General features: G+C 44.6%; 1 protein-coding gene across 4 annotated transcripts in view; it reads right to left on the bottom strand.

The window, feature by feature from the left end:
• NGEF (neuronal guanine nucleotide exchange factor) overlaps positions 1–25,736 on the bottom strand; it is a 128,113-nt gene that overhangs the window by 50,748 nt on the left and 51,629 nt on the right. The window lies entirely within an intron of this gene.

A 25,736-nucleotide genomic window follows, 5' to 3' on the forward strand; every position in this document is an offset into this window, starting at 1 on the left:
ACTTGGACACCCCCCCACACACACACCTGCTCTGTTCAGGCTTCCCTTGTGGCTCAGCTGGTAAAGAATCTACCTGCAGTGCGGGAGACCTGGGTTCCATTTCTGGGTTGGGAAGATCCCCTGGAGAAGGGAAAGGCTACCCACCCCAGGATCCTGGCCTGGAGAATTCCATGGACTGTATAGTCCATGGGGTCGAAAAGAGGCAGACACAAATGAGTCACTTTCACTTTCACTCTTTCTGTCCAGCCTTCTCTCTGTCCCCCTTTTAACCTATGGGTCTGCTTTTGTCTCTTCTCTGCTTAACAAGCCTCTGTTGGGGTCCCAGTCCCTGTGGGTGAAGGCCACCTCCTGGCTCTGTAGCAGGCTCTTTGCCAGGTATGCCACTCCTGGCCATCTTCCTCTGCTAGGACTCTGCCCACCCCACCCCCTAAGTCCTCACCCTTCCTGGTTGAGGCTCCCTAGGGCATCACCCCTGGGCCTTTAGCTCCGTGTACCCGGCGGCACCGCCTGGCACTCTATTCGAGGTGAATGGGGCTGTCCCTACACTGAGACATGCAGTGGTCTCCCTGGCGTCCTGGTGTCTTTCCTCGGGGTCCCAGGAGGTGCAGTGGGTGGGCAGTCACTGGGACCTGCTGCTTTGCGAAGTTTCAACGCCCCTGAAACTTGGTATAAAACTAAACGGAAGCTGGGAACACAGTGCTGCACCGAGGAGGAAAGATGCTTTATTTTAAAATCAGAAAACATTCAAGTGAAATTATGTATATTAAGATGAGTATAATAAAACCTTCCAATTGAAAAATAAGCTAAAAATATCCTTCTAATTATAAAATCAGTTTAGAAAGTCACTGAGTTCTGAAGGCATATCACCTGAAGCTACATTCCATTCCCCATGTTCTATTTTCTATCACACGTGGTGCTTACTGGGCAGGCTAGTATTAAAACCTCTATTTAACTGACATTTTGTTCTGAATCATTCACAGAATAAAGTGCCGGTAAGTATTTCACGTATTTATGCTCCATTAATCCACAGTTGTTACCCTGTAAACGTTTGTGAAGGAATTAATGATATGTGTCTTAAAAAATTTTTTTAATTTTTACGTATTTTATCTAAAGATTATTTCTTACTTTGGGTTATAAAAGAAGTGGATTCTTTTTATGTAGCAACCTTAGCCTTCAGAAGTTCTCATTTAAATGTTTACAAACATAACATTTTATGTTTATGAAATGTTAACTTTATTCTGAGGGAGAATTGTTGGAAGCAGAAGGAAGCTTAGAAATGATCTGGTCCAGTTCTTATTTAGAAAAAGAAGAAGCAGAACCAGAGGGTTGAAATGACAAGCCCAAGATCCCAAAGCTGGCTAATGGTTGATTTTGGAAGTCTGTGCTAGTGAGTCAAGACTGAATTGTGTGGGATAAGGAACTGCAAATTTCTGTTTTCTTATTCTAAGTATTTTTAGGGGGACTTCCTTGGTGGTCCAGTGGTTGAGAATCCGCCCTCAGTGCAGGGGACTCCAGTTTGATCCCTTGTTGGGGAACTTGTTGAGATCCCACATGCCTCCGGGCAACTAAACCCGAGTGACACAACTAGAGAGCCTATGCATGGCAAGGAAAGAGCCCACGCAGTCAAGTGAAAGAATGAATCAGTAAATACTTTTCAAAAATGTAGGGTCATATGATATACCACCAGATTACTAAATGTTAAAATGCATCTGTATGCTTAAATCTAATAGGAAAGTGACTCTGTAGTGAGAAGACAATCCTCAAATATACACTTAAAATCTTCTAGAAACAGGTACTTGCTAACTCTTAATTAACTATATATTTTAAATCTATAAACACAATTTATTTTTGTCACTCTTAAGACTTTTTCAGTTGCCTTGAAAATCAACACATTTAAACCAGAGAGGCAGTGCCAGCCGTCAATCCACAGAAGCTAAGTGGACCTCCCAAATTAGGACAATTAGGAAAAGGACAAGACATAGTTTCTCTCACTGCAGCTCCAAGAGAAGCCATTCAGTTCAGTCCAGTTGCTCAGTCGTGTCTGACTCTTTGCAACCCCTTGGACTGCAGCATGCCAGGCTTCCCTGTCCATCACTAACTCCCGGAGCTTGCTCAAACTCATGTCCAATGAGTCGGTGAGATAAGAAGGTTTACCCCCAAGAAGACTCTTCTGAAAGTAGATTCTTCTGTTGCATAGTTGGAACTGTTTCACTGGTGACGTGGAGGTGGAGATTTTCCCTTGCTTTTTACCGTGGGGCTCATTTGTAAATGTGGGATCGTCACATGTTATAGAAATGTTTCAAACACAATCACTTTATCCCTGTTTATTAATCTTACCTAAAGAGAGGTATGGCCTTTTCCTTGGGCTCCTGGGAGGAGACCTAGCTAAGCCCCTGGAATTGGCTTGAGTGTCTTTGCTTACCCCGGGGCTGGGACCACATCAGATAAGGTGGAGGCTTCGGGCCCTGTGACAACAACTCAGCCTCCAGAGGGGCTGAAGATGGTGGCCAGCCACCTGGGTACCTGTCAGTTCTAGCTGGTGGAGCCCCAGTAAAAACCCTGGGCGCCCAGGCTCAGAGGAGCTTCCTGGCGGGCGGTATTGTCACATACTGCTCCCCGGGGATGTTGGCTCTGTCTGCAGTTTCATAGGGACAAGACAACTGAAAGTTCCGAGTGGAACTTTTCCGGATGCTGTCCTGTGCATCTCTACCCTTGTCTGATTTAAAACTGTAGCTTTTCACTGTAATAAACCATAACCGTAAGTAATAGCTCTGAGTCCTTCTCATGAATTTTGGAACTGACGGAGGTCCTGCGGGCTGTCCCCAACGTTGCAAACCTTGAATCCAGCCCAGAGTACGGTGACTACGTTCCTCTTACAGCCTTCAGTTTTCTTCATCTCTTTTTCTCTCCCGCAGTCTGCCCCATACACAGCTGGCGGGTTGGTTTTCCTCAAACACATGTGTTTCCACCCATCTGCTGTCTTCAGTGAGCCCCCACCCCAGTACCCTGCTGGTACTTCCTTGCTAACAGAGTTAAGGTGCAGCCTGGAGTGGGGCTGCCGCTGAATGAGAGGAGATATTCACGATACCTATGACAAAGTTCTCCAAAATCAGCAAGGAAAAAGCAAGCAGAAATACTCAAATATTGGCAAGAGAAATGAACAGTCAGTTCTGCAAAGAAGACATCCCAAAGGCCGAAAGGGTGGGAAACAGTCTTTTTACCCTCATTACTAGTCAAAAAAGCATATAAAAGTCACAATGAGAAATCATGGCATCCATTCTGACCCAGGGAGCTGGGTCACCCCTGAGAGCAACCACGGCTCTGTCTTTGCTCTGCTTGCTCTGCCCCGTTATTACCCACTTTCGTGGTTCCTCTTCCCAGTGACCTGAGGTGTGGGGATGGGGCAGCTCTGAAGATATCATTTATCTCTGCATCTCCAGCATCCTGCCCATCCAGGAGGCCTCGGGAAACAGTCAGTGAATCAAAAAATATGGGGAAGTTGATAGGTGTTCTGTTGCCATCGTTCTTCTGCAGTTATTGAGTATAGCTAATATTAGCATGCCCTTGGTATTACATCTTGCCCTTCTTTGGTTAATGAAGATATTTCTTTAACTGACCTCTTTGGGAACTAGCAGGCTTTTGGGGTTTGATGCCTCAAGTGTTGAGGCTGTAACTGACCTGCTGTGGCGAATCAAAAAACCTATGAAAACTGGATTCACTGTTTTGGTGAAGTGAGGAGCGTTTTGTTTTTGTTCTTTTTTGACATGGTTGCTAGGGTGGACGATTGTTATAGTTTTGCTTAAATAGGGAAAAACCTAGAGGGGTAAAGAGATGCATGCAAATATTTGTCTGGTTTAGGGAGATATGTGAGATGTGAGTGTTGGACAGGTTTTAGTGATCACGGGAAGCAGCCATTGTGGTCTTAGGGCTTAGCTGCCGAAGATTTGACATTGCTGTGTTGAATACATCTTTGGAATCAAAAATAGGCAGCCAAGCTTTGCTCCACTTCCAGGCACGAGAGGGGTCTGGTGAAATGTCAGAATTTCCAAAGCACTTTGATGGTTCACGAGTCCCTAGTACCGTCCTTCAAAGGCTGAGACAAATAGTGGCCATATAGTCAATTATGAGATGCAGACAATTGTATGGCCTTGATGGAAATGTATTTCTCAAAACAGGCTCCCCAAAATAACTCATGGGTAAAACACTATAATGCTCTGTCTTTATCTGAAACTGTGGAACGTGAGAGAGGGCCTGGAATATGGGTCTGTTTGGAACATTACTAACCAAGGAGCCAGAAACACATGGGGTCTGAGGATTTTGATTGTGAGTGATGTCATATACTTTGACCAATAGGAGCATTTTGAAATAAGAGGGACCTAAGGGAAAATGTGGTTATTTCCAAAATATGTTGAGGATGAAATTTGGAGAAAATGAGATTGTGAGTTGCCTCTGTACACATCAGTTACATGTTAGACTGTGGCCATTAGGGTTTATACACTCTTAGTTGGAACTCAAACTGTGAAAGCATTAATACCCTACTTCCTTCCATTTAAACATTTAATCATTTTAAATCACTTTACAAATAATATAGTTAGATCTAATTTAGTTCTATATTAATTAGACCATTTTGTAAACTATAGTATGCTATACACATAGAAAATGATACTATTATTATTATTTGGAAGTCTGCACTTATTGTAATGGAGAATGCATTGCCTTAACTATTAACCAAATGTAGTAAAATTATTTAAGGTATGACACCAGAAAGAAAAAGATGTCCATTCATAAATAAAATAGGCTTGAAGGAAAAGCATGTTTTAATAGTTGACAAAATTAATAACGACATTATTCATACACTGTTCCTTGAAAATTGCAAATAATTGGATTTTAGAGAAATGCTTTCCTTAGCAAGAAGTAGAGCAAAAACTTCTTATTTCCTACTGAAACAAACCATCTTGCCCTTAACATCCACTAGAAAGAATGTTCTATGTTGAGTCACCAGGACTAAACGTTCAAGGATTTAGAGTCTCATAAAAAGACCAAGAGTTCTTTGGTAGAGACTGGTCACTTTACAAGAGCTATTACAGGCTTGGATGAGGTGTCCTACCAGACAGGGTGCCTGCTTCCAGGCCCTGACTGCCCATCACCATGTTGACAAAAATGCCTTTCATCCCAGGAATTCAAAGCTTTTGACTCCTGTTGGGAGTATCTATTTGAAGGCTCTGAAAATTTCAGAAAACTAAGATCATGGCATCTGGTCCCATCACTTCATGGGAAATAGATGGGGAAACAGTGTAAGACTTTATTTTTCTGGGCTCTAAAATCACTGCAGATGGTGATTGCAGCCATGAAATTAAAAGATGCTTACTCCTTGGAAGGAAAGTTATGACCAACCTAGATAGCATATTCAAAAGCAGAGACATTATTTTGCCAACAAAGGTCCGTCTAGTCAAGGCTATGGTTTTTCCAGTAGTCATGTATGGATGTGAGAGTTGGACTGTGAAGAAAGCTGAGCACTGAAGAATTGATGCTTTTGAACTGTGGTGTTGGAGAAGACTCTTGAGAGTCCCTTGGACTGCAAGGAGATCTAACCAATCCATTCTAAAGATCAGTCCTGGGTGTTCTTTGGAAGGACTGACGCTAAAGCTGAAACTGCAGTACTTTGGCCACCTCATGCGAAGAGTTGACTCATTGGAAAAGACTCTGATGCTGGGAGGGACTGGGGGCAGGAGGAGAAGGGGATGACAGAGGATGAGATGGCTGGAAGGCATCACTGACTCGATGGACGTGAGTTTGAGTGAACTCCGGGAGTTGGTGATGGACAGGGAGGCCTGGCGTGCTGCCATTCATGGGGTCGCAAAGAGTCGGACACGACTGAGCTGGGGTCTCAAAGAGTCAGACACGACTAAGTGACTGAACTGAACTGAACTGAAATAAGGGAACTGGTGAGCACAGTGTGCAATAAAAAAAGGAATGTTATAATAAAGACAAAGCACGATATTTCAAAATCATATCAGATACACAGAAGTCAAAGAATTAAAAAACCGATCAGCCAGTGTTAGCCAAGCCTTGTGAACTCTTGTTTGCTCCTGGAGGTGGGCATGTGAGTTGATGCAACCTTTCTAGAGGGCATTCATTTCATAAATCTGCAAATGTTCATACTCTCTGGCAAAGAGATTGTACTTCTAGGAATGTATCATAATGAACTGTAGGAATCCATGTGAAAAGTTAGCAATAAGAATGTTTATTATGGTGTTATTTATCATAATGGAATAGTTGGAGTAGCCTAACTGTCTAATAATAGGAGATTGACCATTTAAACTTTGACATCTCTGTATACACTGCGATATTTAAAATGGATAATCAACAAGGACCGACTGTACAGCACAGGGAACCCCGGCCATTGTTGGGTGGCTGCCTGGATGGGAGGGGAGCCTGGGGGAGAATGGATACATACATATGTATGGCTGAGGCCCTTCGCTGTTCACCTGTACTATCGCAATATTGTTAATTGGCTATATTCCCATATAAAATAAAAAATTAAAAATAAATTATGACATGTCTCTAAAATAAAATATCATTAAAATTATATTTTTTTGCTGGAGCAGAGAACATACTTTTATTTATTCATTAAAAAAATATTCATTTATCGGGCTGCACCGTGTCTTAGCTGTGGCAGGCGAGATCTTCACTGTAGCACACACTGCGGTGCGCTTTAGCTGTTCCTTGGCAGGTGGGATCTTAGTTCCCCGGCCAGGGATCAAACCTGTGTCCCCTGCGTGCAAGGTGGATTCTTAACCACTGGACCACCAGAGAAGTCCCTAAAATGGTTTTTGAAAAATCTGGAAAGATGCCCATGATATACCGACTAGAAAAGTAGATTCCCAAACTGGATGGTAGTACAATCTTATTTTGTTTATAGAGTTAGACTTCATAGACTTTTAAACACACATATATGTTTGAAAAGGACTGGAAGAATATTTCATAGTACCAGTAGTTGATTGGTCAGATTCTGAGGGAATTTTCATCTTTTAACTCATATGTGTTTAAAAAAAATTTTTTTTGCAATAAATGTGTCACTTATGTAATAAGGGGAAAAAATGACTTGAAAACATCAATCCCTTAGTGTGCATACACTTAGAACATGAGTTTAAAGTGTTCATATGACCATAGGGAGTCCTGATGAAGTTGAAAAGGGGAGCTGAGTACAGTTCATTAGGGTACATTCTCTAGATTTACTTGGGGGAAAAACAACTCAATTCATTACATAAACCTATCTTTTAAAAAGCTCTTCAGTTTCCAAAGACTCACGAATTCAAGTTTTACAGTAGATTACTTCCTGGCATCTCTAAAATTAAAGCACTTACCTGATATTCTGATCTGCTGGGTTGTATAAATAGTCTTTTTCCCCCAGAAATCCCCCGTTACCTTCCACAAACCCACGTATACACTCCAAACCAGAATGCTGCTTTATTTTTTTCACTGAAGTCCTGGTCTCATTAAAGCAGTCATCAAAGGAATGACTGCCTCCAGTAAAAGGCAGTTCTCCTAACATCATGGCACCCCACTCCAGTACTCTTGCCTGGAAAATCCCATGGACAGAGGAGCGTGGTAGGCTGCAGTCCATGGGGTCACTAAGAGTCGGACACGACTGAGCGACTTCACTTTCAATTTTCACTTTCTACTTTCATGCATTGGAGAAGGAAATGGCAACCCACTCCAGTGCTCTTGCCTGGAGAATCCCAGGGACAGGGGAGCCTGGTGGGTTCCCATCTATGGGATCACACAGAGTGGGACATGACTGAAGGGACTTAGCAGTAGCAGCAGCAGCTCCTAACATCACAAGCCTTTCCCTGCCCTCCTGCATGGCTGTATCCCAAGTGCGCTGGCTTAAACCCCACCTCCTCCATGAAGCCCACCCTGCATCCCATCCCATGGCTAAGGATCTCCTGTAGCACTTCACCAGGGCTGCTCTTGAGGTGTGATCATTTTCTTGGAGAATGAGTTCTCTGTCCTCTTGGACTGTTCACGGAGACAGGACTCAGCCTGACTAATGCTTCCCTCCCCCCCAACTATGTCGGCAGAGACCTTGTGCATCCTGGACATTCAAGACATCATCGCCGAATGGAGGTGAAGTGGAGGAGGCTTGAAAGCACAGGCGTTCTTTTGGTCTCTTCCCAGTGTTTCTCAGTAAATTACAGTCAGAGAAATGTTCACAAACCCTTTCTTCAAACCTCCTCTCCTTGCTACTCCCTAAGCAAGTGAGTGTACTGGTAGCTGAAATACCATCATTTCCTGGGGGAAACAGCAGCTTGCCAGCAGAGAAGTGAAATTTCATTCTTGTTTCTTTACCTATTTGTTGTTCACCCCTCCCCTGAGCTGACCAGTTGATGCTTCTTTTCCTAATTTTAAACCCATGTCTCATTTTTTCCACACAGTGAAGATTGCATGCTAAATTATTGCTATTTCTAATGTGTTGCTCAGCCCTTGGAGTAGCTTTTATTTGTCACAGAGTCAGCGGGATCTCAAGGCTTGTTTCTTTGTTAGGCTCAGGGTAAGATGGTCCTTATTTGTCTCTCTTTTCTTCCTAACAATGAGGGTCTTTTGTAGGGAGTCTCAGAGGAGGGTCTTAAGCTCAGCATTCTTGCATTTGAAATTAGCATTTGTTCTTTAAAAAGAAGGAGACTCTAACCTGTCATCAGTTGAGTGTTTTCTGTAAGAAGTGATGGATTTTTACCAGGAGAGAGGAAAGCCTCGTTGACACTGTGAGTCAGAGAAATGACACAACAGAACCGGAAAATTCCTTCCTGTTGAGAGCACGTGAGCATACACAGTGTCCCTTCCTAACCCAAGGTCTCCGCTTCCTTCACAGGCTGTTAATCTCCATTGACTGTGTGTGTCTTAAAGACGGAGTGCACTAAAATTTCTGTTATGACCAACCTGAAAATCTTCAGGGGAAACAGGCGCTTGTGCATTGCTGATGGGAGAGCAAAACTGTCCCAGCTCATATGGAAGGGAACTTGCCCGTAACTAACGGAACCACACAAGTTCAATGGACCAAGTGTGTGCGTCTGTGCTCAGTTGCTTCAGTCGTGTCTGACCCTTTGCGACCCCATGAACTGTAGCTCACCAGGTTCCTCTGTCCATGGGATTTTCCCGGCAAGAATACTGGAGTGGATTGCCATGCGCAACTCCAGGGGATCTTCCTGATCCACGAATCAAAACCACATCTCCTGTGTCTCTTGCATTGAAGGCAGATTTTTTTTTTTTTAACTGTTGAGCCACCAGGGAAGGAGAAGGCAATGGCACCCCACTCCAGTACTCTTGCCTGGAAAATCCCATGGATGGAGGAGCCAGGTGGGCTGCAGTCCATGGAGTTGCTAAGAGTTGGACACGACTGAGCGACTTCACTTTCACTTTTCACTTTCATGCAATGGAAAAGGAAATGGCAACCCACTCCAGTGTTCTTGCCTGGAGAATCCCAGGGAAGGGGGAGCCTGGTGGGCTGCTGTCTATGGGGTCGCTAAGAGTCGGACATGACTGAAGCGACTTGGCGGCGGCAGCAGCAGCACCAGGGAAGCCCTAGACTGTTTGTGTCCCCCTACAGACCCATCCAAAGAAGGTGGAGAAGCTGTATACAGTCAGCAAAAACAAGACCTGGAGCCGACTGTGGCTCAGATCATCAGCTTCTCATAGTAAAATTCAGGCTTAAAGAAAGTGGGGAAAACAACTAGGCCAGCCAGGCATGACTTGAATCAAATCCCCCATGAATATGCAGTGGAGGTAATGAATAGATTCAGGGAATTAGATCTAGTTAACAGTGTGCCTGAAGAACTATGGATGGAGGTCTGCAATATTGTACAGGAGGCAGCGAACAAAACCATTCCAAAGAAAAGGAAAAGCAAGAAGGCAAAGTGGCTATCTAAGGAGGCCTTACAAATAGCTGAAGAAAGAATAGAAGCAAAAAGTAGGGAGAAAGGACACAGTACATCCAGCTAAACACAGATTTCCAAAGAACAGCATGGAGAGACAAGAGGGCCTTCTTCAATGAACAGTGCATGAAACTAGGAGAAAATAGAAGAAGGGGAAAATCTAGAGATCTCTTCAGGAAAATCGGAAATATCAAGGGAGCATTTGGCCCAAAGATGGGCACGATAAAGGACATAAATGGTAGAGAAACTAGTAGACACTAAAGAGATCAAGAAGAGATGGAAAAAATACATGAAAGAACTGTACAGAAAAGATCCAAATGAACTGGGTTACTACGATGACGTGGTCAACCACCCAGAGCCAGACATTCTGGAGAGCAAAGTCAAGTGGGGACTAGGAAGCACTGCTGTTAATAAAACTAGTGGGGAAGGAATTCAGTAGAACTATTCGAAACCCTAAAGAATGATGCCATCAACGTGTTGCATTCAATATGTCAGCAAATCTGGAAGACCCAGCAGTGGCCACAGGACTGGAAAAGGTTAATCCTCATCCCAATTCCCAAGAAGGGTAGTACTAAAGACTGTGCTAACTGTCGGACAATTGCATTCATCTCCCATGCTAGTAAGGTCATGCTTAAAATCTTGCAAGCTAGGCTTCAGCATTATGTGAACCAAGAAAGTCCAGATGTCCAAGCTGGGTTTAGAAAAGGAAGAGGAGCCAGAGATCAAATTGCCAACATGCACTGAATCATAGAGGAAGCTAGGAAAGTCCAGAAAAGTATCAACCTCTGTTTCATTGACTATGCCAAAGCCTTTGACTGTGTGGGTAATAATAAACTGTGGAAAGTTATTAAAGAGGTGGAAATACCAGATCATCTTACCTGTCTCCTGAGAAACCTGTATGCAGGTTAAGAAGCAACAGTTAGATCCCTGTATGGAACAACTGATTGGTTCAAGATTGAGAAAGGAGGGGCTGTCTGCTGTCACTCTGATTGTTTAACCTATGCCCTGAGCACATCATAAGAAATGCCAGGCTGAATGAGTTTGAAGCTGGAATCAAGACAGGCGGGATAAACATCAACAGCATCAGATATACAGATGATACCATGCTAATGGCAGAAAGTGAAAAGGAACTGAAGAGCCTCTTGATGAGGGTGAAGGAGGAGAGTGAAAGAACCAGCTTAAAACTAAATATCAAAAAAACTAAGATCATGGCATCCAGCCCCATTACTTCACGGCAAATAAGAGGGAAAAAGGTGGAAGTCATACCAGATTTCCTCTTCTTGGGCTGTAAAATCACTGTGGATGATGACTGCAGCCATGAGATCAGAAGACGTTTGCTTCTTGGCAGGAAATCTGTGACAAACCTAGACAGTGCATTGAAACGCAGAGACATTACTCTGCTGACAAAGGTCCATATAGTCAAGGATATGGTCTTCCCAGTGGTCATTTACAGTTGTAAGAGCTGGATCATAAAGAAGGCAGAGCACTGAAGAATTGATGCCTTTGAACTGTGGTGCTGGAGAAGACTCTTGAGAGCCTTCTTGGAGATGCTGTTGATGTATCTCCTTGGAGAGCAAGGAGATCAAACCAGTCAATCTTAAGGGAAATCAACCCTAAATACTCATTGAAAGGACAGATGCTAAAGTTGAAACTCCAATATTTTGGTCATCTGACACAAACAGCTGACTCATGGAAAAGTTCCTGATGCTGGGAAAGATTGAGGGCAGAAGGAGAAGAGGGCATCAGAGGATGAGATGGCTGGATGGCATCACTGATGCAATGCACATGAACTCAGGCAAACTTCAGGAGATGGTGAGAGACAGGGAGGCTTGGCGTACTGTAGTCCATGGGGCTGCAGAGTTGGACACAACTGGGCGACTGGACAACAACAACAAATTCATACACTGAAATCCTAGCCCCCAAAGTGATGGAGGTGGGGCTTTTGGAGGATGATTAGGTCATGAGGGTGGGGTCCTCATCAATGAGATTAGTGCCCTTATAAAAGAGACCCTAGAGAGATCTCTTGTCTTGGTCTTGGCTTTCCCAGCCTCAAGAACTGTGAGAAATAAATGTTTGCAGCTTACAAACCACCCATTCTATGATGTTTTGTTAGAAGGGCCTGGCCGGATTAAAACAACAGGCATTATCTTTTTGACCCAGCAATTCCATTTCTCAGAATGATGCTAAAGACATGTCCTGAAATATGAAACAAAATATGCACAAGGTTATTCTCCATGGCATTATTTTGATAGTAAAATATTGGAAACAACCTACATACCCATCCAAAGAAGGTTGGTTGACTATACCATGGTATAGTCACAGGATGAAGCCCGGTGTGGCAGAACTGAGAACGAGGAAGGTGTTTCTGAACTGGTATGGAGTGATTTCCAGAGCTAGGTGAAAGAAGCAAGGTGTGGACGACCGCATGCGATTTGTGAACTAGAGAAGAGGAAGTCATATAATTATACACCCCACTGCACCCCTGTCCGAAATAGGAAACACAGGAAAGTAAAAAGAGAAACTAGTAAAGATGGTTATTTCCAGAATTAGGGTAGAGAGTAGATCTTTCTGAGTGTACTTTTTATATAGTTTTGAATGTATAACCATGTAGATGTTTTACATATTCAAATAATTTTTGAAAAATTAAAAGTATGGGGGAGCATCAAATCCTAGAATTGAAAACAAACTGAAACAAATGAACCTAAGTAATTATCAAATTGATAGCATAATGAGAGAAAGAAATTCAAGCAATTTTTAAAATGTGTTCTGTTTTTGTGCTGTTACTGAGATCTATTCTAGGAATAAAAAAGAGCAAAGACATTTTAAACTTTACTTGGTAGGTGTTCTGGATTGAGTTGTGTCCCCTGAAAAGATATATTGAGATCCTAATGCCCGGTACCTTGAATGTGACTTGATTTGGAAACAGGGTCTTTGCAGATTCATGGCCTTAAGATGATATCATACTGATGAGCCCTAATCCAGTCACTGGTGTCTTGAGAAGAGGGAAATCTGGGCTCAGAGACACAGACACGTAGGCAGGAGAGCAATGCGTGAAAATGCTGGCAGAGACTGAAGCGACGCATCCACTAACTCAGGAGTGCCAAGGATGGGCAGCTCCCCAAGACTCTAGGGGAGAGGCAGGGGACAGGTTCTCCCCAGCAGCCTTCAGAGAGTGTGGCCCTGCCTCATTGTGGACTTGTGGTCTCCAAGACTGTGATAGAACAAAGTTCTGTTGTTCTTAAGCCACCCTTTGTGGTGCTTTGTTGCAACTGCCCAAGGATACTAATCTGGGAGATTAGTTATTGGTTATGGTACAGGTAGAATAACTGAAATTCTTCTTTGTGTGATCATAGAATAGAGCATTGTCCTATAGTAAATACACTGATGTTGAGAACCGAGGGCCTCATATGGAATAGGGAGGGAGGGGAGGAATGCTGGATGTTGGACTGGAATTGAAGGTGTCCATGTGAACTCACATGTGTGTGTGTGTATACACACACAGGCACACGTGTTTCCTAGCTCTGTCGACTGTAGTAGCATGACTTTCCAGTAGCAATGAGCACATAGAGCCCAAAGATCTTGGTTTCTAAATATTATTCTGCATTTTTAAAATCCTTTCGGGAACTTGGACTTCTTGGAGAAATGACTGACTTTAGGACTGGGATATAGAAATTATATTAAGATCTTCCTGTGTCAGATAATGAGGAAGTGCTCAAGGACATGAAGAAATAGATCAACGGGACATAAAAGCCAGCTTAAATGGCTTTTACTGGCCAAATTCGTGACAGTTTGAACATCAACAGGAATAAGACACTAATAGATTCAATGGATATATTGAATTAAGCCACCACAACAAATAACTACCGAGAATTCACAGTAAAACTCAAAACCAAAATAAAACAAAAGAACAAAGAAAAGGACTTCTTCATTGAAGAATATCGATTAATATAAGAAGGAGGAATAAAAGAACATTCCCATTTTGCAATTCCCAATGTAATGGTTGATTCAGGAAGGATCATTATGGATGTTAAAAGCCACTGAGTGAAGGAAAGAGGATATGTACATGGTCTCGAACTATCACTTTTACAGATAACTTATTAGTTACAAAAGGAAAAAAATTATAGCTTTACTTTGGAGCAATCTGGCAGCATCTGAATTAACCAAACGCTCAAATTTAGCATCAGGAATAGCAGGCCAGCTGACATTGATGCCTCTGGATGGGGTAGAGTTTGAAGTACATGCCACCTGGATGCATTCTCGCTGAAAATGTTTAACATGAATCTCACCAAGTGTCTAGCTCTGACTGTCAGAGCTGGAGAATATAGGGAGTAAAGGAACAGGTTAAAACGCTGCACAGGGATGTAGTCAGACAAAGACATGATGGAGGCCATTCTGCAGTTGATAAGCCTGGATTTTCACAAAGTCAGTCATGGGAAAAAATGGGGAGACTGTTGAGATTACAGGAATCTAAAGAGAGCATCTGACAAATGCTCTGACAAATTAGACCTTGATTCACAAGTTTGGAAAAGACCCTGGTTCTGGGAAAGGTTGAGGGCAGGAGGAGAAGGGGGCAACAGAGGATGAGAGGGTTGGATGGCGTCATCGATTCAATGGATGTGAGTTTGAGAAGACTCCAGGATTGTGAAGGACAGGGAAGCATGGGGCGCTGCAGTCCATGGGGTTGCAAAGAATGGGACATGACTGCGCCATTGAACAACAACAATACAAACCCCAGCTGTAAAAGGCATTTTAGGGGAGAATTCCCTGGCAGTCCAACGGTTAGGACTCAGTGCTTCTGCTTTGGTGGCCTGGGTTCAATCCTTGGTCAGGGAACTGTGATATCCCTAAGCCAAGAAAAAAAGAGATATTTTGGGAAAAATTGGAAGAAATTTGAATGTCGACTGGCTATTAGATAGATTATGGAATGATTGTGAATGTTCTTAGCTGTGAGAAGGGCATCGTGATTATGTAGAAGAGTAATCTTATTCCTAGAAGCTTTATGATGGATATTTAGGGGAGAAGTGTTTGATGCCTGCAATTTACTTTCCCATGATTTAGTGGAAACAGAGGTGGGAGAAAGAGCCTGCAAATACACTGGGTGTTAATAGTTTAGAGGGTCTAGGTTAAGCGTATGGGGGAGTTCATTGTACTTTTGTCTCCATTTTTCTGTATGTTAAATTTCTTTCTTTATAAAAAATTGGGGGAAAGGAAAAAAAGTACTTAGAGAAAGAGCACATTTGATTTAAAGAACTGTATTAACAATCAATTTTAAATGCAATCCAATGTGAGGTATAGGATATTGAGTTAGGCATGGTATAAAGGCTGAAGGAATGAAGTGGCCTTTGCTAGGTGAGATAAGGTGGCCCTACTGGAACGTGAGCCCCAGGAAGGCAGAGCTTGTGGTCTTCTGTCCACTGCTGACCCCCTGGTACCTAGAGCAAAACCTGTATTCTAGTAGGTACTCAGGAAACATTCGTCTGACACGATGAGCTGTGAATAGCTCAATGATAAACGCCTTTATCCGATTTCTGATTTGTTTTTTCAGGAGAGACTCTTGGTCAAAGTTTAAGAGCATTTTTATTGCTTTTCACGTATTTCATGAAATTACAAAATGTTATACCAATTTATACTCAACCAGAGTCTCTCTCTGTACCCTTTCCGGTATTCAGTATCTGAATTTTAAGCAATTTGCCAATGTGGTACATGAAAAATGATATCATGCTCTGTTTTGCATTTTTTCTTCTTTACTAATGAAGTTGGTTTCTTGTGTGCGTTTATGATGGCTTTGTATTTTTCTTTTGTGAATAATCTTTTTGAAACCATGGGGAATCATTAGTCAAATCCACGTCTCCACCTTTGTGAATCAAGGTCATTTTAAGACTTGCGTGTCTTCCAAATGCGGTTTGGCCTAAACAATAAGAGGTTTGCCTGAGTTGTTTTCCAGGAACTTGGAGTCAGTTGCGTCTAGTTCCAGCTGGGTTGGTAAAGAGGGGCTAGGACCACTGACTCTCCAACTAGGCACCAGCAAGTGTTCACTCGGAGACCGTTTGACATCAGAGCGCCGAAAACTCCACCCTCACACGGTGCTTAGAGCCTCCATTTTTGAACATGCAGAAGCCTGTAGCTTGGTTTCAACTGCACGGGAAAACAATGCCTGAATCTTTCCCCCAGTCTCCTCTCCCCAGCTCCCCAGGCTTCCCCATGCCTTGGCCTGCCCTTTCCTTTGTAAACCTTTTCCCTGCTGCAAACCTTGGCATCTCAGCATTTTGACTTGCTGCATGTGGGGCAAAGCCAACCTGGTTAGTTTTTCGTATCTTTTGCTTATTTTAATTTTTAAGATAATATGGCTTTCCAATGGATTAGTATGTTCAGTGAGCTGTTTTGTTTGTATAAGTTTTTTTTTTTTTTTTTAAAGCGTGACCTGGGAATTCCCTGGCAGTCCAGTGGTTAGGACTCCATGCCCTCACTGTTGAGGGCCTGGGTTCAATCCCTGATCGGGGAACTAAGATGCCACAAGCCACACAGCACTGCCAAAAAATTAAAAGCATGGGCCCTTTTGTAGGGAAAGATCATTTCTAAGATATGTATGAGTGGAAGTATCAGTGAGGGCTCTGGGTGCTGAGTCTTGGGCAGTGGGGTTGACTCTACAGCCCCCCTCCTTCCTTCCCCCCCTCCCTCCTCTCCAGGATTCCTGACTCCACTTTCACACTGGCGGGTGGGGTGGGGTCTTAGGCCTGGAGATGAGGGTCTCGGGAGGCAAAGGGGGCCTCACAGGGTCTTTTGGTCCAGCCCCTGCCTTCAGTCAGGCTAGAGAGCTGTATTCCAATTTTACCAAAAGGAAAATCAAGAGGGCAAGACCTCTGTCCATGGACCCGTGCCGTCCCAGGACCAAGTGGGCGAGGAGGGGCTCGGGGAGCGGAATGGTGGTTACTGTGACCTCAGGTCACTTCCAGGAAGTCCCTTTGCTTCTGTCCCCTTGCTCTTGTCTGAGACGGTTTGTTCTGAAACGGTTACCATCAAAACCAGAAAAAGTCTTGTCTGTTGGTTCATTCTCTTTCTCACTAGCCTATGATTGATTTCGCCGCACACTTCAGAAAAAAAGGAAGAATAGCTGACAAATGTGCATGTGTGTGTGTGTGTGTTCAGTCATGTCCAACTCTTTGTGACCCCACGGACTGTAGCCCGCCAGGCTCCTCTGTCCTTGGGATTCCCCAGGCAAGGATACTGGAGTGGGTTGCCACTCCCTCCTCCTGAGGATCTTTCTGACCCAGGATCGAACTCAGGTCTTCTGCATTGCAGGCAGATTCTTAACCATCCGAGCCTCCAGGGAAGCCCCCTTAAGGAAGAGCTCCTAGGAAATATGAGGGAGGGAGGCGAGAAGCATGAAGGTGAAATGCCAGGCTCGAGGGTTTCAGCTTGAACCTCAGTCTCAGCTGCTTCCAGAGGGGTTCTGGGAGATGAACTGCCCCTTGGTCACAAGAAAGCTGAAGTTTTATATATTGGTGTCAGTTGCTACTTGAGGGCTGTGAGGATACTCTGTGTGTGTGTGTATATACATGCATTCCCCTGGATGGCAGGGGAACAGGAGAAAGGCAGATGGGGTCAGACTCTTTTGTGACCCCATGGACTATAACCCACTAGGCTCCTCTGTGCATGGGATTCTCCAGGCAAAAGTACTGGAGTGGGTTGCCAGTTCCTTCTCCTGGGGATCTTCCGAACCTGGTATCGAACCCAGGTCTCCCACATTGCAGGCAGATTCTTTACCGTAGTAGACAACAGGGAAGTTATCTGTTGCCATGTACCAAATGGCCCCGTGACTTTGCAGCCTACAGCAACATTTATCCTCTCAGGGAACTTCCTCGGTCCAGGAAGCACATGGCTTTATGCTTCTTTCATAGGCTGAGGTCCAGCTGCTGCCCGTGGGCCTTGCGTTGGGTTCCCTGGTGTCCCCATGACGTGGAAGATGGCTTCCCCAGAGCGAGCAATCCATGAGAGGGAGAAACTAACGCCTGCTGCCTTCTATGACCTTGACTCCAATTCACACGCCATTACACACATCTATCCATTAGAAGCTGTCACAAAGCCCAGCCCACATTCAACGGGAGGCCGTGAGGACTGGGCGGTGGGGTCATTGGGTGTCTTGAAGGTGGAGTACCCCACATTCCTTCAGCTTTTGGACAGAAAATTCTGAGGACAACCCGTGTTGCTGCCCTATTTTGTGTCTGATACTCGCCAAGGCAGGGGTTCCAAAGTGGACAAAGACACTGGGTCCTTCCTGCCGAAGCCGCTGGCCCTTTAGCCCTGTCTGGGGGGCCAGGAGTTACCTCAGGCAGCTCGGGGTTTTCCACCTGTGCACCCTCCCAGGCACTGCCTCTGGCCCTCTTTCCATGCAGCAGACTCTTGCAGTAAAATGCACTACCTGTGATTTGGTGTTCCGCCTTGAGCCCAGATCCAGCGTGTCGCCTCTTTGGCTCACACACAGGTTCTTAGTTTGCTCCCTAGGCCAGGCGGGGTGGCCTTGTCTTGGCTGGCACGTGACTTTGCAACCTGGGAAGACCTGACTCCTAGCATACTAATTAAACTTGGCCAAAATAGAGCAGGCGATTATGTTACAGCGTGGAGTCGAGATCTTAATTTGGAGGTTTTGTCGTTGCCTGACTGGCAGTGTCAGGATTTTCGAGGCCGACAGTGCCAATTACCCACATTAGAGAAAGAAGAGCCGGGTGGGGGGAGGTCTGACGCTCTCTCCAGGGCGCTTCGTGCCGCCGGCTCTTGGTGCCTCCAGGGTGCCAAGGACCCTGTCACTCATTCTTCTCTCTGTAACTTACCCCCGCCCCGTTCCCTTCGGTGCAGTGGAAATCCCAGTACATTGTTTATGGGCAAAGAAGTCCTCTCTCCCACGAATTAATTTTTTAAACATTAATTTATTTGGCTACTCCATGCAGCATGCAGGATTTTAGTTCCTCAACCAGGGCTCAAACCCATGGCCCCTGCAGTGGAAGCTTAGAGTCACAAGCCCTGGGCCACCAGGGAAGTCCCTCTCATGGATTCTTGTAAGAAAGATGACTTGCTTGACTGTATCGCTGTTGTCGGTGTGACAGGAAATTTTGAGTGGCAGTTTTTCCTGGTATCTCCTTTTAAAAAATTGAAGTATAGCTGATTGACACTACTAGTTTTACTGGGTTGGGTAGTCGTTCCCTTCTCCAGGGAATCTTCCCAACCCAAGGATCGAACCCTGCCTTGCAGGCAGATTCTTTACCATCTGGGCCACCAGGGAAGCCCAGTTTCAGATGAACAACATAGTGATTCAATAGTTTTACAGATTATGTTCCACTGAACTCTGTTGAAGTTATTATAAAATCTTGGCCGTGTTCTGACCTGCACATGATGTCCTTGTGCCTTACATTTTTATACCCAGCAGTGTGTGTCTCTTTATCCCCCTCCCCCATCTTGTCCCTCCCTCTCTTCCCCCTGACAGCCACTGCTTTGCTCTCTGCATCTGTTAGTCTGTTTCTGTTTTGTTGGTTTGTTTATTTTATGTCTCACCAGTGAAAGCATGCAGCACGTGTCTTTCGGTGGCTGACTTATCTTGGAACGTGAGCCAGAGGCAGGACGCTGAGGAGAGGCTTAGTGGAGGCTCTGCTGCTAGAGTTTAAAGGTGAAGAAGGGAAACACAAAGCTGTGAGGGCCTGGCACCCTCCAGGGGCAAACCCCAGGTTACCAGAGGATGAAAGGGCCGCAGACCTTCAGCGGCCTCCAGGAGGGCTCTGTGGGTGAGAGGCTGGGGCTCACACCTCAGGCAAAGACCTGCACTCCGTGTGCTCTGCGTGGTGACTAAGGCAGATCTTTAAAAATGAGGCCAGAGTCATGCTAGTGGAAACTGGAGATAGGAATATAAATCCAAGGACAATACATAAGAACCACGTAATACAAGAATTGTTAATACGTACAAGAATTACAGAGGAAATTCAAGCTGTTCAAGCTCTGACAGATAGTTATCAAGGACCTACTATGTGGCAAGCACTGTTTTAAATATGTTCCGTACATTCTTTCATTGCTTCCTCGTGACTCTGTAGAGCAGGGTGTGTGTCAGTTTCTCTGTCGTGTCCGACTCTTTGCGACCCCATGGAATGTCGCCTGCCAGGTTCCTCCGTCTATGGGATTGTCCAGGCGATAATACTGGAGTGTCTTGCCTTTCCCTTCTCCGGGGGATCTCCCCGACCCGGGGATCGAACCCCCATCCTTACATCTGTCCCCTGCACTGGCGAGAGTGTTCATAACCCCTAGCACCGCCTGGGAAGCCTGTAGAGCAGGGTAATACTTATTAAATTTCAGAAACTTTGCTGCTGCGTGGTCTTCGCTTTTCTTTCTATATACCAGCCAACATAAATTTCAGTATAAATTCTGGGAGATGATCTCTCATTGCAGCTAATAATTTTTTACTGATTACTATGTTTTTCCAATAGTAGATTAGTTAACTTCATATATCATTTTCTACAAGGAAATAATATTATTCGTGAAACAACATTTGGGGGGGTTGTATTTTCTAACTTTGCCATCTTTTTGCTGCCAGGTTTTGGCAATATAATCAATTGACTTTACCAACCTACCTTTAAAAAGGGATTAGTGTATCTACCTCTCAATATTGGTGGTTTAAATCTGTGACTGCTATTCCTACACAATCAACATACTCAGATGAATGAGTGAGGAACAGGCGGTAAGAAATCAGGCCAGAGGATCGTTGACATACATCCTTTTATGAGAATTAAGTGGCACAAACTTCTCAGTGATCTGCCACCAGCCAGAATCTCCCCTGGAAGACCTGCTGTGTATTGCCTTCAGGTCATGTAGTCAAGGTCACAGTTCTTTCCACAGAGCATGACCTGAGGTGATTGGGGTCTAGAAACCTTTCCAAGCATCTAGAAACCTTTCCAAGGAATGCATCAGAGCCACACTACTAAAGCCCAACAACAGCCTCCTGGGCTGTGGGCTTTAGGGCACTGAGGTTTTCTGGGACATTTCCAGGGAAGTGGTTGCTAAATGTGTCCCTGAGGCACCAAATAAGAAGTTTTCTGATAAAAAAAAAATTGGCACTCAAAACAGTGGAGGTGCTTAATAAATATTCATTAAATGAATGAACACATAAATAATGGGTTCCTCTGGCTTGCAGGGGTGAAGCATCTGCCAAGAGTAATGATTTTTGTTTTAAAGCAGTTAACCACAAAAATGATTCATTCTTTGCACCAATATATGGATAACAGAACAGATCGCTTGTGAAGGCAACTGGTGGTGCTGTTCTCAGGGCTGCCACGCACAGCAGCTCAGGTTGCCCACTGCCCAACACCAGGGGGTTCCATAGACAACAGTGTGAATGGCTCCTCAAACAAAAGACACTTCATTCTCAAATCCATGACGGGAGGCAAACATCCACTTCATTCATTTATCAACTATCTTAGGCCTAGGGATATGACCATGGACAAAGTATCATCTGATAGAAATGATAAGTCATCAGGAAATAAATATGACGGGGGTAGTACATGGTGCTTCGTGAGCTTGAGAGGGAAGCTTCTAATGCAGCCTGTGGCAGGAAGTGTGAGGGAGGGATGGGGTGGCGGTCAGGGAAGGCTTTCTGGAAGAAGCTAAGTGAGACCGGAAGAATGAATAGAAAGTACCCAGGCAACACTGATGGTTGGGGGAGCAGCAAAGGCCCTGAATTTAGAGCACTTGTAAATCCTTGATGAGTAATAATGGGTATTGACCATTGTTCTCAGCACTTCAGTTTTCTTCATAACACCTTCATTGCTATCATCCCCAATTTAAAGATGCATGAAGTGAGTCAAAGCAAGCCTGAATAACTTGCCTAAGTTCACATCTACTAAATGATGGAGCCACATCCTCCCCAAGGCCAGGCAGGAAGTAAAATTTATGAAATTAAGAATTCAAAGAATTAGAGAAAGTACAACTAATAAGATACAGGATTGGTACAACCAAAGAAACAGAATAATTCACATTACGCTCAAGGGATAGAACCACTAAAATAATAACTTAAGATCAACATTAGGTTACTGAGAAGTTGTTGTAAGTAGCCAAGCAAACAAAATAAAAGGACTTATAAAGGATCAATAGCTTTAAAAGAAACAGGAAATAATAAGTTAAAACCTACAAATCCTCAAAAGCTTAGGGATTTAAATAGTAAGATAAAAACCAAATGGGAGGGGGGGAGGGAAGGAATTGGTAGTAAAGCAAAGTCAGAAGCACTGAATTTTAATAGTGGAAACAACCAGAAAGGTAAAATGCAAAAAGAAAACATGTAAAAGGTGATTTAAATAGAGGGAGAATAAGAAGGAAGATAAGAGGAGGGCATGGCAATCTACGCCAGTGTTCTTGGCTGGAGCACCCCATGGACAGAGGAGCCTGGTGGGCCACCCTTCCCGGGGTTGCAGAGTGTCAGACAGGACTGAAGAGACCACACATGCACCCAAGGAGGAGGGCAAAGTAAGGAAGCCCAAACATCAGAAGAATGATGGGGAAATAAGCCAGAATAACTAAATTAAGGCCAAATAACCCTAAGAGGACAATTTAACAAATGGGAAGATGTCAACAGTTTAATGGTTACTTTCAAACTGTGGTGCTGGAGAAGACTCTTGAGAGTCCCTTGGACTGCAAGGAGATCAAAGCAGTCCATCCTGAAGGAAATCAGTCCTGAATACTGATCGGAAGGACTGATGCTGAAGCTGAAGCTCCTATATTTTGGCCACCTGATGCGAAGAGCTGGCTCATTGGAAAAGGCCCTGATGCTGGGAAAGATTGAGAGCAGGAGGAGAAGGGGACAACAGAGGATGAGATGGTTGGATGGCATCACTCATTCAATGGACATGAACTTGGGCAAACTCTGGGAGATGGTAAGGGACAGGGAATCCTGGTGTGGGGTTGCAAGTCCATGGGGTTGCAAAGAGGAGGACACAACTTGGCAACTGAATAACAACAGTTAAAAACACCGAAGATATAATTACGTAGGTAAAACCCATGCATCAAGCTCAGTCCAATGCATATTATTATTATTACTATTAATTCAAATGTTAAAGGAGTTAACAAGTCTAAGAGACTGTCCTTTTAACCCCTTAAGATCTGAGTTCTTGCAAGTTCTCAAGCCTGTATCTAGTCTCCTCTAGGCTGAGCAGGCAATGGCACCCCACTCCAGTACTCTTGCCTGGAAAATCCCATGGACGGAGGAGCCTGGTGGGCTGCAGTCCATGGGATCGTTAAGAGTCGGACATGACTGAGCGACTTCAGTTTCAATTTTCACTTTCATGCATTGGAGAAGGAAATGGGAACCCACTCCAGTACTCTTGCCTGGAGAATCCCAGGGACGAGGGAGCCTGGTGGGCTTCCGTCTGTGGGGTCGCACAGAGTTGGACACGACTGAAGCGACTTAGCAGCAGCAGGCTGAGCAGGAGTGGGGAGAGCTAGGGGTCACACCCGCCCCAAGGTCACCCTAAAAGAGCCACTGGCCCCACAGCCCATGTCAAGGCCTGGTAGGGAGGTGAGAAATAAGCTCCTTCAACCTCCCAGAGAGAAAAAATGGTGCAAAAGGCTGAAAATAAGATAGAGCTGTCAGAAGTATATGAAATTAGCTGCCTAAACTGTGAAACATAAGTCACAGTTATATTTGTTCTGAGATAGTGTAAGAATAGAAACGATTTCGGAGATAGAGCATCTAAACCTCTCCAGTCACCGTGTCCAAGTGGCCTGAGATCCTTTAGAGTGTGTCCCTCTCCTGTGTTTCTGTTGCACAGCTGATGTTCACATTCATGGTACTACCAGGGCTTTGGCAGTGCCCAGGTGGAGGGGTGCTGGAGGGGCAGTTACCTGCGATGCTCTGTTTGCACTCTTATTACTGAGGGTACTGCGTCTCCTGTTCTTCTGGGGGAGCTGGAAAAGTGGGTTATCTCTAAAAGGCATCTGGGGAGGCAAACCCTTCCACATTAGAGCTGCTGTCTTCCCACCGGGGTTGTATTTACCTATCCCGGTGACATCATGACCTGACTTTGTGAGAACCTTGGTTGGAGCAGTCCTGGGCCCCTGCTGCAGCAGTCTGCACAAGCGTGCCTTTAAGGCTTTGTCAAGTTCCCAGACTGCAACCTCTGCCCGGGGAGCCTCCCTGCCTCTGCAAATATTGAGTGCTTCTGGTGGTCAGCCATGTGCTAAGTGCTCAGGGGGAACGAAACTTGGCATGGTCCAGCTTTCAGGGAGCCTACGGTCAGTGCCCCCTGCTGCTGCTGCTAAGTGCTCAGTTGTGTCTGACAGTCAACACCCCCCAGGCCACCATGATCAGTGGTGGGGGCTGATGATTCTGCCCAGCCTCCTGGAGAGCGGGACAGAGGCAGGGGGATGGGAGTGGGGGCTGAAGGGTCTCTCTACATCCAGTGCAGCTCAGTTCAGTTGCTACATTGTGTCTGACTCTTTGTGACCCCATGGGCTGTAGGCCGCCAGGCCTCCCTGTCCATCACTGACTCTCGGAGGTTGCTCAAACTCACATCCATTGAATCAGTGATGCCATCCAACCATCTTATCCTCTGTCATCCCCTTCTCCTCCTGCCCTCAATCTTTCCCAGCATCAGGGTCTTTTCCAATGAGTCAGTTCTTCCCATGGCCAAAGCACTGGAGTTTCAGCTTCAGCTTCAGTCCTTCCAATAAATATTCAGGGTTGATTTCCTTTAGGATTGACTGATTGGATCTCCTTGCAGTCCAAGGGACTCTCAAGAGTCTTCTCCAACACCACAGTTCCAAAGCATCAATTCTTCGGCGCTCAGCCTTCTTCACAGTCCAACTCTCACATCCATACATGACCACTGGAAAAACCATAGCTTTGACTACACAGACTTTTGTTGGCAAAGTAATGTCTCTGCTTTTTAATATGCTGTCTTGGTTGGTCATAGCTTTTCTTCCAAGGAGCAAGAGTCGTTTAATTTCATGGCTTCAGTCACCATCTGCAGTGAATCTGGAGCCCCCAAAAACAAAGTCTGTCACTGTTTCCATTGTTTCCCCACCTATTTGCCATGAAGTGATGCCATGATCTTAGTTTTCTGAATGTTGAATTTTAATCCAACTTTTTCACTCTCCTCTTTCACTTTCATCAAGAGGTTCTTTAGTTCTTCTTTGCTTTCTGCCATAAGGGTGGTGTCATATGCATATCGGAGGTTGTTGATATTCTCCCTGCAATCTTGATTCTAGCTTGTGCTTCATCCAGCCTGGCATTTTGCATGATGTACTCTGCATGTAAGTTCACTAAGTAAGGTGACAATATACAGCCTTGACATACTCCTTTTCCTATTTGGAACCAGTCTGTTGTTCCATATCCAGTTCTGACTTGCTTCTTAACCTGCGTACAGATTTCTCAGGAGGCAGGTCAGGTGGTCTGGTGTTCCTATGTCTTTAAGAATTTTCCCCAGTTTGTTGTGATCCACAGAGTCAAAGGCTTTGCCGTAGTCAATAAAGCTGAAGTAGACGTTTTTCTGGAACTCTCTTGCTCTTTTGATGATCCAACGGATGTTGGCAATTTGGTCTCTGGTTCCTCTGCCTTTTCTAAATTCAGCTTGAACATCTGGAAGCCCTTTTTATTTATTTATTTTTTAAAATAAGCTCTCAAAAATATAATAAAAGCCAGCTTTTTATTATGGAAAATTTCAAACATACACTAAAGCAGACAGAAAAGAATAATGAACTCCCCTCACCAGCTCAGCAGTTGTTAAAGACTCATGGCTTATCTTCTTTCATCTTTATTCCTCCCCACGCCTTCCTGGG

The sequence above is a fragment of the Bos taurus genome, chromosome 3 (assembly GCF_002263795.3).
Source record: "Bos taurus isolate L1 Dominette 01449 registration number 42190680 breed Hereford chromosome 3, ARS-UCD2.0, whole genome shotgun sequence".
Classification (NCBI taxonomy): Eukaryota; Metazoa; Chordata; class Mammalia; order Artiodactyla; family Bovidae; genus Bos; species Bos taurus.